Consider the following 16,019-nt stretch of genomic DNA (forward strand, 5'->3'; position numbering starts at 1 on the left):
TTAGCAAGGTGACTAGACATGGTGAGTGTGCACGTTCACCATTTTCGTGTAGGAGAAACAGTGAGAAAAGGGTATGTCAAAATAATGGTGCCATTTATAATCGTGTCAAGAAACACGAAACAGCTAAGGAACAAGTCTACCCAAGATGTGCAGGACCCCAACACTGATAACTACAAAACGCCATGGACAGAAATTAAAGACCTAATGAATAGAAGGATACACCAGGTTGATGGATTGTAAAGGTATCCGTCCTCTCTAAACTGATGTATAAACTCAATGCGATCCCACATTGGAAGGGTCTCAGCAGATGTGTGTGTACAAATTGATAAGTGTATATGGCAATGCAAAGGGTATAAGGTAACCTTGAAGATCAATTGTGATGCTGGAAGACTTGAACTATCAGATAACAGCCTATTCTAAGCTACAGTAACTGAGACAATGTGGTGGTGCTATAAGGACAGGAGACCATTGGAACAGAAACGAGAGTCCTGGAACCGAATCTCACATACGCAGAAAGGATGGTCTTCTCAGTAAATGATACCGGGTCAAATGCATCTCCATATGGGAAAAAAAAAAAAAAATCATGACCCCTACCTCACACCATTCACAATAATTAACTCCAGATGGACTATAGATCTAGCCGTGGAGATAAAACAATAAAGAATTTAAAAGAAAACACAGGAACAGATCTTCACGGCCTCGGGCACACAGAGATTTCTTACATGGGGGGGAAGGCGCTGCTCACAAAGGGAAGACCTCCCACAGATGCTTCTGGGTGCGCTGCAGAGGTTACAGACACTGACAAGTGCAACTCTTCAAGTGTGATACTTGCACTGGTCAGAGAACAAGGAAGTGTCTAGAGGGACCCTAAAATAATTTGACTCTTGCATACACGTGGTCAACCTAAAAATCAGGTCTAAAATTTAACTGTGTGGTTTGCTGAATAACAGTGAAAACTGAATTCACAGCCTCAGCAAGTTCCCCAGGTGAAAGTTTGGGGAAAACTTGCCCTGATGGGGAAAGAGCAGGACCCTAAACCCTGGAACAGTGCCATCAGGATGGACTCCTACAAAGCTGTGCCACTTGAACCCCTGATCCAAGCTGAGCCTTACTTGCCAAGAGGAGCAGCCTGTCCTGCTGTGTCTGAAGGGACTCACTTTCCCCGGCTCTAAGAACCTACGAGCTTCACCTGGGGGCCTCTTTCCCTGAACCCCTACCCTGGTGACCCCTCAGTGCACTACTGAGCCCACGGGTGCCAAATCTGAGTGGCAACCAGAGCAAGAGTAAGATGGGCAGCAAGTCTGGGCTGCGGGCACGCTGCTCCGGCCCCGGGGAGCCGATACCCCCGGAGAGCTGCGCCAACGGGCCTGGGGCCAGCCTCAGCGGTTTGGAGCGCACCTTCCCCTTTCCTTTAGAAACATCTCCCGACCCGTTACTGGGGCCCGGTGGGAACTGGAGGTGACATCACAGGACGGCGCAGCCTGAGTTCCCGTCACCAACTGGTGTGGTTTCTGCTTCCCTGACTGGCCCAGTCGTCGTATTAAGAACTTCTCTTCAAAACGTGTGAAGGCCAATTGCAGCGTAGGAGGGGATATTTGTGGTACAGCCCTCAGGAAAAGGGCCCGTCCCCAAAATCACTAGGAACGGGGCAGACGACCCAGCAGAGAAGCACGCGAGGGCTTTGAACAGATGCCGCAAAGAACATCCGAAATGGTATTTAAACATACGAGAACGTGATTCGCCTCACTCATCATCAGATACGCAAACTAAAACCAAAAAGTAATAACTGCTACACAACCATCAGAAGAGCCACAGTGAAAAGACAGGCAGCACCAAGTGTGAGAGCGAAAACGGAAGTCACAACTCTTACACACTGGTGGTGGGCGTGTCAACAGGCACACGCACTTAGGGGGGAAACGGTTAGCAGGATCTCCTACACGAGCACATACGCACACTCACTGGCCCATCGACTGTACCCCCAGCTGTGCACTTGACAGAAATGCACGCGTCACCACAAGACAGACCCAAGTATGTTCACGGCAGCGTGATTCCTACTGAGCCCCAACTGGAACCCACCCAAGTGTCCGTCAAAAACTGAATGGGGACACAAGTTGGAGTGTATTCATGTGACTACACAATAGCATACAGCAATGATCATGAACTCTTCCATAACCAACAAGATCAGGGAATCTTTCAAAGGTGATATTAAGGCCAAGCACAAGCAGCTAGATATTACAGGATTCCATTTGTAGGAAATACAAAAAGAAGAAAAACCCAACTTTGGTGTTAGGAGTCAAGACAGTTGGGTCGGTGCCTCACGGTCGGGAGGGACCAGGAGGGAGCTCTGCTAGAGTCCCAGGAGCGCCCCGTCTCCTGACCTGGGTGCCTGCTGCACGGTCCACTCACTTTTTGAAGATTCACTGCGCTGCACACTTACAATCTGTGCACTTTTCTGTCTGTGTGCTCTATTTCAATGACAAGTGTCCTTCCAAGGAAAGGAGCCCAGATGTTGAGATTATCATACACAAAATATACAACCACGCCTGCCCTGTGTAAAAAAGTAAAACACACCTTGAAATATGTGGAGAGAACAGTAAATTATAAACAGTGATGCCAGATTTCCAAAAGAACAAACTTCAAGTTCTAGAAATGAAAAATTCAGTAACAGAAACTATCGCTTCCATGTAATGTATCAGACACACGAAACATATCAGAAAGGAGAACTGAAGAACTCAAAGACCAGTCGGAAAAAATTACCCAGGAAGTGGTGCAAAGACACAAGAAAGAGAAAATATGGGCTAAGAGACAGAGTGAGAAGGTCTGACGGGTTTAAAGACAGCTCCAGGAAGAGAGGTGTAAGAATGGCGCAAAGGCAACATCTGACAAGAAAAGAGCTGAGAATTTTCTAGGACTGACTGAAGAATCCAGTTCACAGATTCGTGACGTCCAATAAAAGAATGAAGAAAGACATCACAAGAAAACACATGAAAGTCTCCAACAAGACACAGGCGAACCAAATCCAGCAAGATAGGAAAAGGATAATACACCAAGAGCACGTGGGATTTATCCCAGGAACACAAGGTTGATTTCACCTACATAAATCAATCACTGTAATACAGCAAATCAGTAGAATAAGACACCAAACCACACGAGCATCTCAGCGGACACAGTAGAGAGCTCAGGACTGTGCGAGAGCTGAGGAAGGGTCTCAGGGAATCCTTTTCCCAAAGACCAACGATACTCCAAACAGGTGAAATGAAACCGTCGTGTAGGAGCAAACACGCGGGTGTTATCACTCAGAGAAAAGGGACAAGATGAGCATTAGGAAATCAGGACAGTGGTGGCTTGCGGGGAGGGGGTGGGGGGGCTGGGGCAGGGCGATCTGGGGCAGGCGACCGTCCGTGTCCACCCAAGAAAAGCAAGCGGGAAGCACAGGCGCTACGAACATAGCTCAGCGGGCCGTGCTCGCTTCGCCATCTCCCTCCCACTGACCCTACAGCAGTCGCGCTCCACGCCCTTTCCCGCACGCGGCCCCTTTCACAGCGGCAGCTCCACGCACCCGGCCGCGGCCTCACGACCGCACCGCCTTGCGTTTCTAGGGCGCAGGGGACGCGGCTTGGCCGGCAGAGGGGCCGGCCGGAGACACTGGGGACACCAGGAAGCAGGAACACGGCACAGAGACCACGCATGGTAACCATCTACACCAGCGGTTCTGAAAGCCGGGCGCTGCCGGGGCAAGTGGAGTCTTGCTGGCTCCTTCCTGGTCACTCGAAGGGTGTCCGAGGCGGGCAAGCGCCACCCGCACCCACCGCCGGCCCTGCAGCCTCCACTTGCCCCTGGGCCGTCTCCACAGCACACCCCTTAGCTCCGCCCAAGGAGCTGCCAACGCTTCCTTCCTGAAAGCGACCTGGGGATTCGGTTCCCAGGCAAAATGCACATGTCTCGAGCTCCCCAGCTTTCTCCCCACGTACCCAGGAAAACTTCAAAAGGAACAACGTCCCCCGAGGGGCTCTGTCCAGAGCAGCCTATTCCTTAAGCTGGGTCGTGGGTACACAAATAGTTCACGGTATTATTCTGTATCTGCTTTTCGTGGGCTTCAAGTATTTCACGATCAAGAGGAAAGCAGAGACAGGTACAGAATGAGAAATCTAAACATTCATAAACATCCTAAAACCCGTTCGACCTCACAAATACTACAGGAAACAACCTACAGGAGGGGGAGACAATGTCCCTCTTTCAAGTCAGTATTTCAAATGATGGAATCAGGTGATGGCTAAGATACGGAAATGGACATCCTGCTAGTGGGACGGAAAGTGGCACCAATCTGCCCCCAGTTTTAAAAACAGCTATCGAGGGGCGTCTGGGTGGCTCAGTCAGTTAAGCGTCCAACTTCGGCTCAGGTCATGATCTCACGGTTCGTGGGTTGGAGCCCCACGTTGGGCTCTGTGCTGACAGCTCAGAGCCTGGAGCCTGCTTCAGTTTCTGTGTCTCGCTCTCTTGGTCCTTCCCCTGCTTGCTTGCTGTCTCTCTCTCTCTCTCTCTCTCTCTCTCAAAAATAAATAAAAACTTTAAAAAATTTTTTTGAGAAAAAAATAAAAATAAAAAAAGCTATCGAGATAGGCCATCTACACCAGTATTGGATAAAGATACATCAGTATCTAAAATGTCCCCATTCTTCCAGAAAGGAATACTACTGTTAAGTTGCTGTCCTACAGAAATAATAAAAAAAGGAATGAAACATTTAGGTACAAGGATGTTTATTTACATAAGCATTATTTATACACCGAAAAATGGGAAATATTCTTAAAATCCAATAGGGAAATGATCAGGTGTACTCATTCAAATGGCATTAAAAATTACGTTCATAGGGGAGCCTGGGTGGCTCAGATGGTTAAGTGTCCGACTCCTGGTTTTGGCTCAGGTCATGATCTCCTGGTTCGTGGATTCGAACCCCGAGACGGGCTCTGCACTGACAGTGTGGAGCCTGCTTGGGATTCTCTCTCCCTCTCCCTCTGTCCCTCCCCCACTCACGTGTGTGTACTCCCTCTTTCAAAATAAATAAACATTGGGGCGCCTGGGTGGGGCAGTCGGTTAAGCGTCCGACTTCAGCCAGGTCACGATCTCGCGGTCCAGGAGTTTGAGCCCCACGTCAGACTCTGGGCTGATGGCTCGGAGCCTGGAGCCTGTTTCCGATTCTGTGTCTCCCTCTCTCTCTGCCCCTCCCCCGTTCATGCTCTGTCTCTCTCTGTCCCAAAAATTAATAAACGTTGAAAAAAAAAATTAAAATAAATAAATAAATAAACAAACATTAAAAGAAATTATGTTTATAGGGGCATCTGGGTGGCTTAGTCGGTTAAGCGTCCGCCTCTTGGTTTCAGCTCAGGTCATGATCTCAAAGTTCATGAGTTCAAGTCCTGCATCAAGCTTTGTATGGACGGTGCAGAGCCTGCTTGGGATTCATTCTCTCTCTCTCTCTCTCTCTCTCTCTCTCTCTCCCCCCTCCCTTCTCCCTTTCTGCCCCTCCCCCACTTGCACTCTAATAAACCTTAAAAAAAGAAAAAATTATTTTCCTAATATGAATAAATATGCTAAGTTAAAGAAAACGGAGGACGTGGATGTAGGTTGATTTAAATTGCGTAGGAAATCCAGTAATAAGAAGAGACTGGAATAATAAGGGGACATTTTAGGTGATTTCTGTTCTCTTCTTTATACTTTCCCTATTTCCAAATTTTCAACGATGGGAATGTCGTTTTTCTAAGTGGAGAGAAATGACATTTTAAAACACTGACAGGATTGTTTCTGTGGTAAACCTTGGACCTTCTCACGTTAATTCGAGCCTCGGTCAGGAAAGAACATCCCCTCTCTAGAAGGAATCGCCTCATTAAGATAACGGGTAACCAAGTGGATAAAATGCTTAAGCCATTTGTTAGTCACAGAAAGAAACAGAGCCCCCAGGACTGCAGCAAAGCCAGAGCAGTGTGGCAGCAGAAGCAAGAACTTTCTGAACCCCAGGCCCTATCTGGCTCCCCCGACGTGACGAGATGGCGCTGAGCCCTTTTGCAGGGAGGACCGCGTGGCACGCACAGTGACAGACAGCACACAGAGACAAGAAAGACCCGGGGACCACTTTCTGCTCTAGGCCCGCCAGGTGGGCATCCCCTGGGTCCAGCCGGAGAAGGCGATCCTCGTGCCAGAGCTGAGCGGTCTCGGGTTTAACCTTCCATTAGGAATCCTGACCCCAGAGAAGGGCTCACCCCCTCCCCCACCACTGCTCTGGAATCAGGTCCCCACGCTGACCCCGCAGGTTGGAACAGGCAGTTGAGGAAACTGCTTTGCAAGTAGACCAAAACGACAAAGAAGAGAAACTAGGAGACCGAAAAATCAGAAAAATAGATCCAGAACCTGAATCACAGAAGAGCCCGAAGAAATCGTCAAAGGAATAACATAATTTTTCAGAACGGAGTTCTAAATTTTTCAGATCCTGAGTTTTTAGATTAAAATGGCCCATTAAAAGTCCAACACACAAGAGAGGTTAAAAACGCATGAAGGGTCAAAATATGCAATTGGGTATAATTTGAATAAATATGGTAACGGATACGACCATAATTTTTTTTAAATAAGAAGGCAAGACTCACACCAGAGTGGAAACACTCCCTTTCCAAGGCACACAGCCTGACTCTTCAGAGCGAGGCTGGGAGGGAGCAGCATCGAGAAATGAGATATTTCCAGAAGGAGAAGAAAGCGACTGAACATGAGGGGTGAGGAAGCACAACGTCTAGCAGCTCCCCCGGGGGGCGCTGGAAGTTACTGGAAACGGACCAACGCCCTCAAAATTCTAGGAAGAAAGTTGCTTTCATTCTAAAACTCCACACCCAGATCAACTATTAATCACGCGTTAAAGTAGGATAAAGATCTTTTTGGACATACAGGGTCTTGAGCAATTTTAATCCCCAGGTGCACTTTCTCAGGAAGCCACCGGGGAGAGACTCCACCAGGACGGGAGGTGGGGGGGACCTAGAACGAGGAAGGGACAGCGAAAACCAGGGGCTCCTTCCCCAGAGAGATGCCAAGGGAATGACAGGTAAGAGCAGCCTTCAGGGGCAGCCAGCCCAGACTGAAGCGAGGCAGCGGACCCCAAAAACGCTGGAATTGATTACATACACCATATAGCTGAGCATCCTGAAGCAGGACAATTGGCAGAGGGCTGGGGAAAACTGGATTCGCGAGAAGCACCGACAGAAAGAGAAAACAAACGATGATAACAGTAATTCACTTCCAAGAAACTAAAGGTCGGACCGCCAGGAAAAGTAACCCTTGTACAGACCCACCTTCAGCTGTGAAAGGCCACATCTGGCCGAAACAACGTACACCCCCCGCCTAATCCGGCCCCAGCCCCAAGCTCACCGAGAGCACGGGCCACCAGAGCTGGATGGTTTAACGAGGGCCATTCCCATCCCCATGGTGGGACATCACTAGCTCCGCCCAAAATTTAACAAATCAAGTCGTTGTAGGGTAAGCTTCTTATTTTAAGCTTTGGAAATAAATGACAAAAACAATCATTCACAGATGAAAACGATTCCCTCGGAGGATCGCAAAAATCGGGAAGAAGCGCAGGCTGGGGCCCGGCGTGAGGCTTGGCTGTTTTTAATTAGTGACGGGAAGCTGTGCACCCATGTGACTTTGGTGAAAAGTAAACGTTCAATGTGCATCCTGTTCCAGCTACTAAAGGAAGGAATGAATGAACACGCACACGCAGGGGGGATACGTCATCCGTCCTCGACATTTTAAATCCCCCACGTTATTTGCATCTTTGAAACTGGAAAGCATCCCACATTCATATGGATGCCAGCCAGGTGGCGGCCGTGAGGTGGAAACTTGATTGTTATTCCCTCCGGGGGCGGGGCAGGGGGGGCAGGGGGCGGCGCTACAGTCTCTCAGTCACTTAAGGATTACTCGAAGAGCGAACGTGACTTCTGGCTGCTGCGTGCGAACTCGCAGAATTTCATGCCCACAGCTGGGAAGAAAATCGCAGAGCTAACAGCGGAGGCTTCTCCTCAGAAAGGGTGCGTCCAGGTGTTCCCGAGGGCACGTGGGCACGGACAGCCCGGAGTGGAAAAGGGGAATTGGACACTGGATTTATCTCACTCGTGTTTGTCTTTTCATGTATGCATGAAACTAACAGAGATGAAAGTCCGTGATTAAATAAACCCTTCCATTTACGAGAGCTCTTCAGGGAAGTACAAAACTGAGAATCCTAAGTAATTATTAAGGCACGGTGTTCAATTTAACACTGATTTTTAGGTTAGTCGAAAGTAGGTACTGGCCATCTTGCAATTATTAACACATTCGGCGTTAATACATTATATATGGCAATAGGTTTTGCAAAAGTGTTGTTAATGATCCCAAAATATACATAGTGCTCCATCCACACCATGGAATATTCCATAATCCCTAAAACGAGTGAATGGGAACTCTGACAGATGTGGAGATATCTCCCAAAGGAGTTTGGTAGGAAAACGAAGTATGTGGCCCCATTTCTAAAACAACAAACTTTGATCAAAGCCTGTGTGAGTACACGTCTGAGGTGTGTCCAGGCTTACCCAAGCGCAGGCAAACTAGACAAGGTCACTATGGTAGGCAGAATTCTCAAATGACCGCCCCCCCCCACCCCCACCCCACGATCTCCGCTTCCTGGCATTACTCCCATGACTGTGTTCAAGGGCAAAGAGATTTTGCAGATGTAATTAAGGTTCCTGAGGGGTTGATCTTACCATACGGAGACAATCCAGGGGGCCCAACCTAATCACACGAGTGCCACCAAAGCAGAGAGTCTTCTCCAGCCGGTCACAGAAATCAGAGAGATTTGATGTGTGACAAGGGTCTGAACGCTGCAGAGCTGGGAGGGGCCCGCGGTCCACATACAGCGGAACAAGAAGGAAAGGCAGAGACAAGATGGAGACTTCAGTCCTGCAACCCCAAGGATCCAAACGCTGCCAATACCATGTGGGATTGAGGGGCCCCGTGCTCCCGTAGGGACCACAGCCACCCAGTGAGCGGAGGGCCCAGCCACCGCATGCCAGACTCCCGACACGCTCAATCCATGAGACACTGAAAGGGTGTGGTTTGAAGCCACTACTCGTGTGCCTGTTGGCAGGGCCCGGAAAAAGGCGAGGAGCACCTCGCCTTGAAGACACCAGGATCGTGTGTCACGGGAGTGTGGACTTCGAGGGGGCTGCGGCAAAGGCTCAGGAGGACACGGGGGCGTGTTTCTGGAAACCCCGGGAACGGGGCCCGTCATGCGGGAGCAGGACTTGTGACTGATGTGCCTGAGCACACCCCTCAGGAGATGCCACCCGCTTTCCTGTTACCTGTCCCAAGACACAAAGAGGGAGAGAAACACCAGGAGCTGTGAATCAGAACGGAACCGGGACTGATGACTGAAGATCCTCAGTCTCCGGACGACAAAGGAGGCCAAGAGTCGGAGGGTGGCGCAGAGAGAGGGGCCGGTGTCCTGCTCAACCCTCTCCTGGCGCCTCAGAAGATCCGAAGGCCAGAGCGCCGGGCCAAAGACCCTTTCAAGAGACCAAGGGTTCTGCTCGTCGGTTCTCTTAACCAAATCAGGGGCCCTGGAGAAGCTTAAGGGCATCCTCACCTCTCAGCAGAAGCCGCAAATAGAGAAGGGCCATCTCAGGAGCGTCCCTGGGTGCGGCGTGTCTGACGGCCGGCCGCCCCTGGAATCCATGCCTGGCCCAGCCAGCAGGTTCTCGGAAGCGAGCAGCTCGGAGCAGGGACGGAGGGAGCCCGGCACGGAGAGAGGCTCTCCACAGGCAGCAGGCAGAAGAAGCCACTCAGAAGAGTCCCGTCTTTCGGGAAAAGCAAAGAGTGGCTCAGAGGCCAGAGGACGGCCAGCAGAGTGTTCCCAGGTCTGGAAATCTCACCACGGCCCCCAGCCAGGCTCGCCTGGCCGCATTTCAAAATCCACCTGCACCAGCGACTCCTTCTCGCCATCCACTGCCCCCTTTCTGACCCCGAACACCACGACTCTTGTCCTGCACCTGGCCGGCCACTGCATGCGGGGAGCCAACCGTCCCGCTGGCCTGCGGGTGGGGAGCACTGTGCCCTCCGGCGGTAGAGCTGAGCTGCACTTAATGGATATACGCAGGCGCCCGCCCCACACCTGACTCGGATTCTGTACATGACGAGCATCTGGACGTGAACGGATACGTAACGGCACGAGACTGTGGGGCCTGGAGATGGCTGGAGCGTTTTGCCCACGGACGTAGCTGTGGGTCTTGGCCGGCCCGGCCCAGGATGAGCCCCAGTGACCGGGCCCTCATGTAATCACCTCCCCAGGGCGTGGGAGGGACCTGTCAAGGTGGAATCCATCGTGCCGCCGTTGAGGCTTTGTTTTTCTATGGCAAAAGAGGTTTTTGCAGATGTAACTCGTTTCATTAATCAGTTCACTTTGGGGTCAGCGAAAGGGAGATTACCCAGGTGGGCTTACTTTAAGCACACAAGCCTTTATGAGTGGTGAGGAAGTCAAAGACTCGAGAAAGGGGGTAGCCAATGCCACGCTGTTGGCCTGAAGGGGAGGGGGGGTGGTTAGGGTTTCCAGCGGGGGGACAAGAACCTCAGTCCTCTAACCACAAGGAGCTGAACTCTGCCAACAGTAAGGCTGAGCCTCCTGACAAGAACTCGGCCTGGCTGACACCTTGGATTCAACCTTGGGATACCCGGAGACTCCAGCCAGGCCACGCGGACTTGACCCGTGAGCAGTGTGTGTCGTTTAAAGCTGCTGTGTTTGCGGTAATTTATCATACGGCAAGAGGAAACTAATACACGCACGTACTAGGATGTCAACACGAAATCAGGAGGGGTCAGAATGGCAGGGGCACTGATATGGCAGAGAGCAGAACGCCATGGTAAAGAAAAAAATGTCTGCATCATGTGAACTCATTTATGTAAACTTAAATGCAAGTGTATTGTTAGCGTTAAGAAAAGTGCTCGTTCCCTAAAATCCAGCGGTCTAATCAGGACTAGTCAGCTGAACATTCCCACTGAAAACAACCAACACTGGCCGTCTGAGGCATAAACGAGAGCGAAAGAAACCATTAGGCCAAAATCTGAAAGGAGAGAACCCAGAGGTAGGAGTTGTTCTTGTCTGGGAAAACCCTAGCTGGTTCCTGGGAAAGAGAACCGTGGTACCGCGAGAAATCAAAGCCCTGGGCTCGCCACGCAAGAGAGCCTACGGGGGGGCCTCCCTCGTTTCCCGTCCTTCCCCTCTCTGGTTCTGAGACGAAGGTTTTCTTGGTTTCATAAACTGCTGCTGCTTTTTCTGTTCTCTGGAATAGTCTGAGGTGCAGTGTTGGAATAATCTGTCCTTGAGCATGAGGAAGAACTGGCCTGGACAGCCTTCGGGGCTGGTGTTTTCACGGTTCTGTCTGGTTTGGGTGCGTGCTTGAATGGCTCACACACACTGTCGAGGAGACTGTTCAAGTTTTGGCCTTTCTTGAGTGCGTTCTGGTAGGCTGTATCCTTTCTAGGAGATTGCCCGTTGCATGTTAAGTTTTTTAATTTACTAGCAAAAAGCTATCTGTAAGATCCTTTTTTAAAACAAATATATTTTTGAGAGAGACACACACACAGAATCCAAAGCAGGTTCCAGGCTCCAAGCTGTCAGCACAGAGCCCAATGCAGGGCTTGAACCCACAAATCATGACCTGAGCCACCCAGGCACCCCCTTTTTTAAATACCCCTAGTGTAACTGTCGCTATCCCCTCTTACACCTGAGATTGTTTATGTACCATCTTGACTTTTCCTCCTCAGTCTTGCCAGTTTTGGGTAGTCTTTTCAACGTTTTATTTTTATTTTTGGGACAGAGAGAGACAGAGCATGAATGGGGGAGGGGCAGAGAGAGAGGGAGACACAGAATCGGAAACAGGCTCCAGGCTCTGAGCCATCAGCCCAGAGCCCGACGCGGGGCTCGAACTCACGGACCGCGAGATCGTGACCTGGCTGAAGTCGGACGCTTAACCGACTGCGCCACCCAGGCGCCTTTGGGTAGTCTTTTCAAAGATACCACTTTTCATTTTATTGATCCTCTCTCCTGCATGTGTTCTGCTCTATATTGTTTCCTGTCTTCTCTCGCGGAGTTCGTTACATATATATTTTGACCTAATCAAGTAGGCAGGTAGCTCATTGGTTTTCAGTCTTTATTTTCTCGTATGAGCATTTATAAATTTTTTTTTTCAACGTTTATTTATTTTTGGGACAGAGAGAGACAGAGCATGAACGGGGGAGGGGCAGAGAGAGAGGGAGACACAGAATCGGAAACAGGCTCCAGGCTCTGAGCCATCAGCCCAGAGCCTGACGCGGGGCTCGAACTCCCGGACCACGAGATCGTGACCTGGCTGAAGTCGGACGCTTAACCAACTGCGCCACCCAGGCGCCCCTCGTATGAGCATTTAAAGCTTCAGCCCTCTTCTAAATCCCAGATCAGCTGCCTCCCCCAAGTTCTGATTCACATTCAAGTCTTGGATCCCTGAGCTGCTTGGACGTGTTTGAAGTTGTACGTATCTGAGTGCTGTGTAAGAGTCGGCTATCACTGCCTGTCAGTATCCATTCTTTCCGCCTTCCTAACGGCATGACGTGAGGAACGACGAGGCAATGTGCCCAGTCACAAAAACCACCTTTCCGGGTCTCTCTTGCAGACCGGCGTGGCCATGTGGCTAAGGCGCAGTCAGCGAGAGATGAGGGAATGTTCCCGCTGGGACTTCTAGGAAAGCGCCGCGGAAGGAGCACACGGTTTGCGGGGACACCTTTGCCTGGCCCCCTCTTCCTGCCTTCCTGCCCTAAAGGCAGATGTGATGGCAGCGGCCCCGCAAGCATCCTGCATTTGAGGGGATCTTCTGGCCTGAAGGCGTGAACTGGAATGGCGGGGAGGGCTGGCCACGGAAGGAGCTACGGGTCCCCAGTGACCTGGAAAGCCACCCTATGGGCCCTGAACCTACCACTGCTGTATCGCCAAAGAAAAGAAACCTGCATTGGGTTCAGCGACGGTTACCTGGCCAATTGCAGTTCCTAATTAATACAGAGGTTGCCAAGACCCCGCTTGGGACCGGTTTTTTGATCGTGGAAGATTTCACCTATACGAAAGCATTTATAACTTAGACTAATAATAAAATGCACCCCACTTCATCCACCATCCAACTTGAAAAAGGCGGAACCCTTCCAGGCTCCCTATGTTCTCGAAACTACGCCCCCCCGCCTGCTCCCCAGCTCTCACCCCGCCAAAAGGAACCCCTATTCTGGATTCTGTGTTCAACATTCCCTTATTTTTCACTGATGGTTAGACCACACATTTTGGTAACCCCAAGTTACACTGCTCTGTTTTGCTTATATCACACTATTTCTCCACCGTTCGCTTTTTTCCTCAACCGTACGAGACACACCCATGTTGATGTACGTAGCTGTGGTTCATTTAATCTCGCAGCTCTGTACCGTTTATTGCACGAACACGACACTACCCGTCCCTCCGTTTTTGGGTTATTTCAAGCTCTAAGCTATTACAAAATGCTGATACCGACACCCCTGTACTCGTGCCCTGGTGACCCATGGGACAGAGTCTTCAGGAGAAGGCTTCCTCTGACACCATGACATACGCAGACTGTGACATTTACGTGCACACTGGAGGTAACGTGGAGGGGTGCAGAGTTCTGCATGCAGCTGCAGAGGGGGCCCACAGCATGGCTCCTCGAAGGCTCGGGGGACCAGTAAAATGAAGCACATCGGTGCCCCACAGTATGGTGGCAGAGGCACGCAAGCCGGCCAATGGTGCCAGATGAGTCCAAATGGTCTCCCACGGCTCCCAAGGGGGACAAGGTACTTCCGGCTCTCACAGCGCTCTTGGAGCACCCCACTCGTCCTCCTCCACAGCCTGGATGTTGTTAGACTCTCTTTTTTTGTTGTTTATTTCGGGGGGAGGGGTGCAGCAGGGGCAGGGAGAGGGAGACACAGAATCCGAAGCAGGCTCCAGCCTCTGAGCTGTCAGCACAGAGCCCGACTCAAGGCTCAAACTCACGAACCGAGAGATCGTGACCTGAGCTGAACCTGAGCTGAACCAACTGAGCCACCCGGGTGCCCCTAGACCTACCTTCTATGCTCTTAATTCATGTTTCCTCACTGCTAATGCGATGGGGTATCTTGTACTTCCTGTCTATTCCTACCTCCTCTTCTGAGGTGGCTATGTGCTTCTTTCGCCCGTGTTTTATCGAGCTGATTTTCTTAAACAGCTTGTTCCTGGCATCCTTGATCTATTCCAGACAGTAATCATTTGTCAGTTGTATATATTATAAAATCTTCCCACGTTAGCCTATTTTTCACTTTTCACTGTTCATTATTTAATACAATTAAAGAGATTCATCGTCTCTTCGTGGTTTGAGCTTTTTGTGTGCCTTCCTCAGGAAGTTCTTCTCTATGCTTTTTGTTATTGAATAAAAAAAAAAAACGGTTTTGTAGTCAGAGAACATGCTCTATGAATCAGGTAATTTGCAATATGCTGAATCTTACTTTCTGATCCAGTAGGAGGGTAACTTTTACACATCCCAATGTTTATTTGAGAGTAAGATGCACTTTCCAATTGTTGGGTGGAGGGTGCTGGAATAAACGTCCAACAGATAAGGAATGACAGACGCCGGCCAGGGGGATGGGTAACAAATCCAAGCCCCGGCCATCTGTTTACATATTGTCTCTGGCTGCTTTCACGCCACAACGGCGGAGTTAAGTAGGTGAGACAGAGACCATATGGCCTCCCAAAGCTGAAAATGTTTACTCTCTGGCCCTTTACAGGAAAAGCTTGCCAGCCTCTGTTGTGTTCAGAACGGTTTCCCTAGTTCTTTTTTTTTGTTTTTGTTTTCTCTTTTGGTCTGCTGGGTATCAATTGATGAAAGAGCCATTTTTAAATCTAAGACAACAACACTTTTGGCAATTTCTCCCAATCCTTGCTTGTGATGTTACTTTATGTTAAGGCGAATTTATTAGACGCAAATGAGTTTTAAACCGCTCTATTTTCCTGGTACATGACTTATTAATTAAATGTATCAGCATCATTAAAGCAGTGGTCACTTTTGTCCCTAGTAATTACTTCTCTGAAACCTGCCTTTTTTTGATTAGAGTTTTTTCACTCCGTTTTTTACCTGACTGAAGTTTTAACTCTTTCAAATGTTCCCCTCACGTTGTAACATCAATTCTAGCCTTAATAAAGTAAAAAAATCCCCTCAGTGTCTTTATCCTCCTCCGCAACGATGTAAGAGCATCTGAACTCTGTCAGATTTCAACCCCTCTGCTTGCTTCTTTGCTATTTATTTTTTTTTTTAATTTTTTTTTCAACGTTTTTATTTATTTTTGGGACAGAGAGAGACAGAGCATGAACGGGGCAGGGGCAGAGAGAGAGGGAGACACAGAATCGGAAACAGGCTCCAGGCTCCGAGCCATCAGCCCAGAGCCTGACGCGGGGCTCGAACTCACGGACCGCGAGATTGTGACCTGGCTGAAGTCGGACGCTCAACCGACTGCGCCACCCAGGCGCCCCGTATTTTTATTGTTTTTAATGGAGAAATACATCATCTGTTTTCAAAATAGTGCTCAAAAAATACAAGGGGTACAGGTGCTATAAAACAAAGCAAACTCCCATCATGAGACACTACGTACATCATGTGAAAAAAAAAAAAGAAAAAACTAGCCCAATATTCAGGTAATGAAAATTAGAAAGTTCCCAGTTTCCAGCTTGGTTAATTATAGTTACGTGAAACACTTAATAAACTACTTTTCCCCTATGTGTTAACGAAATGACAAGACCAAATTCGTGCCTGGCAATTCCAACCTGACCCCACAGCTACCTGAAATACAGAGTTACTGTGCACACTCCACCTGACCTAGGGTGCCGGAAGGGTAAAGGACTTGACAGGGCAGACGTGGAAACCAGGAACGCTGTGTACTTGACATCACAAAGTAAGGGTGAA

General features: G+C 49.6%; 1 protein-coding gene across 1 annotated transcript in view; it reads right to left on the reverse strand.

Annotated features, from left to right (window-relative positions):
• RADIL (Rap associating with DIL domain) overlaps nt 1-16,019 on the reverse strand; it is a 129,142-nt gene that overhangs the window by 31,624 nt on the left and 81,499 nt on the right.

Source organism: Puma concolor, chromosome E3 (genome assembly GCF_028749965.1).
Source record: "Puma concolor isolate L17-30 chromosome E3, mPumCon1.1.hap2, whole genome shotgun sequence".
NCBI lineage: Eukaryota > Metazoa > Chordata > Mammalia > Carnivora > Felidae > Puma > Puma concolor.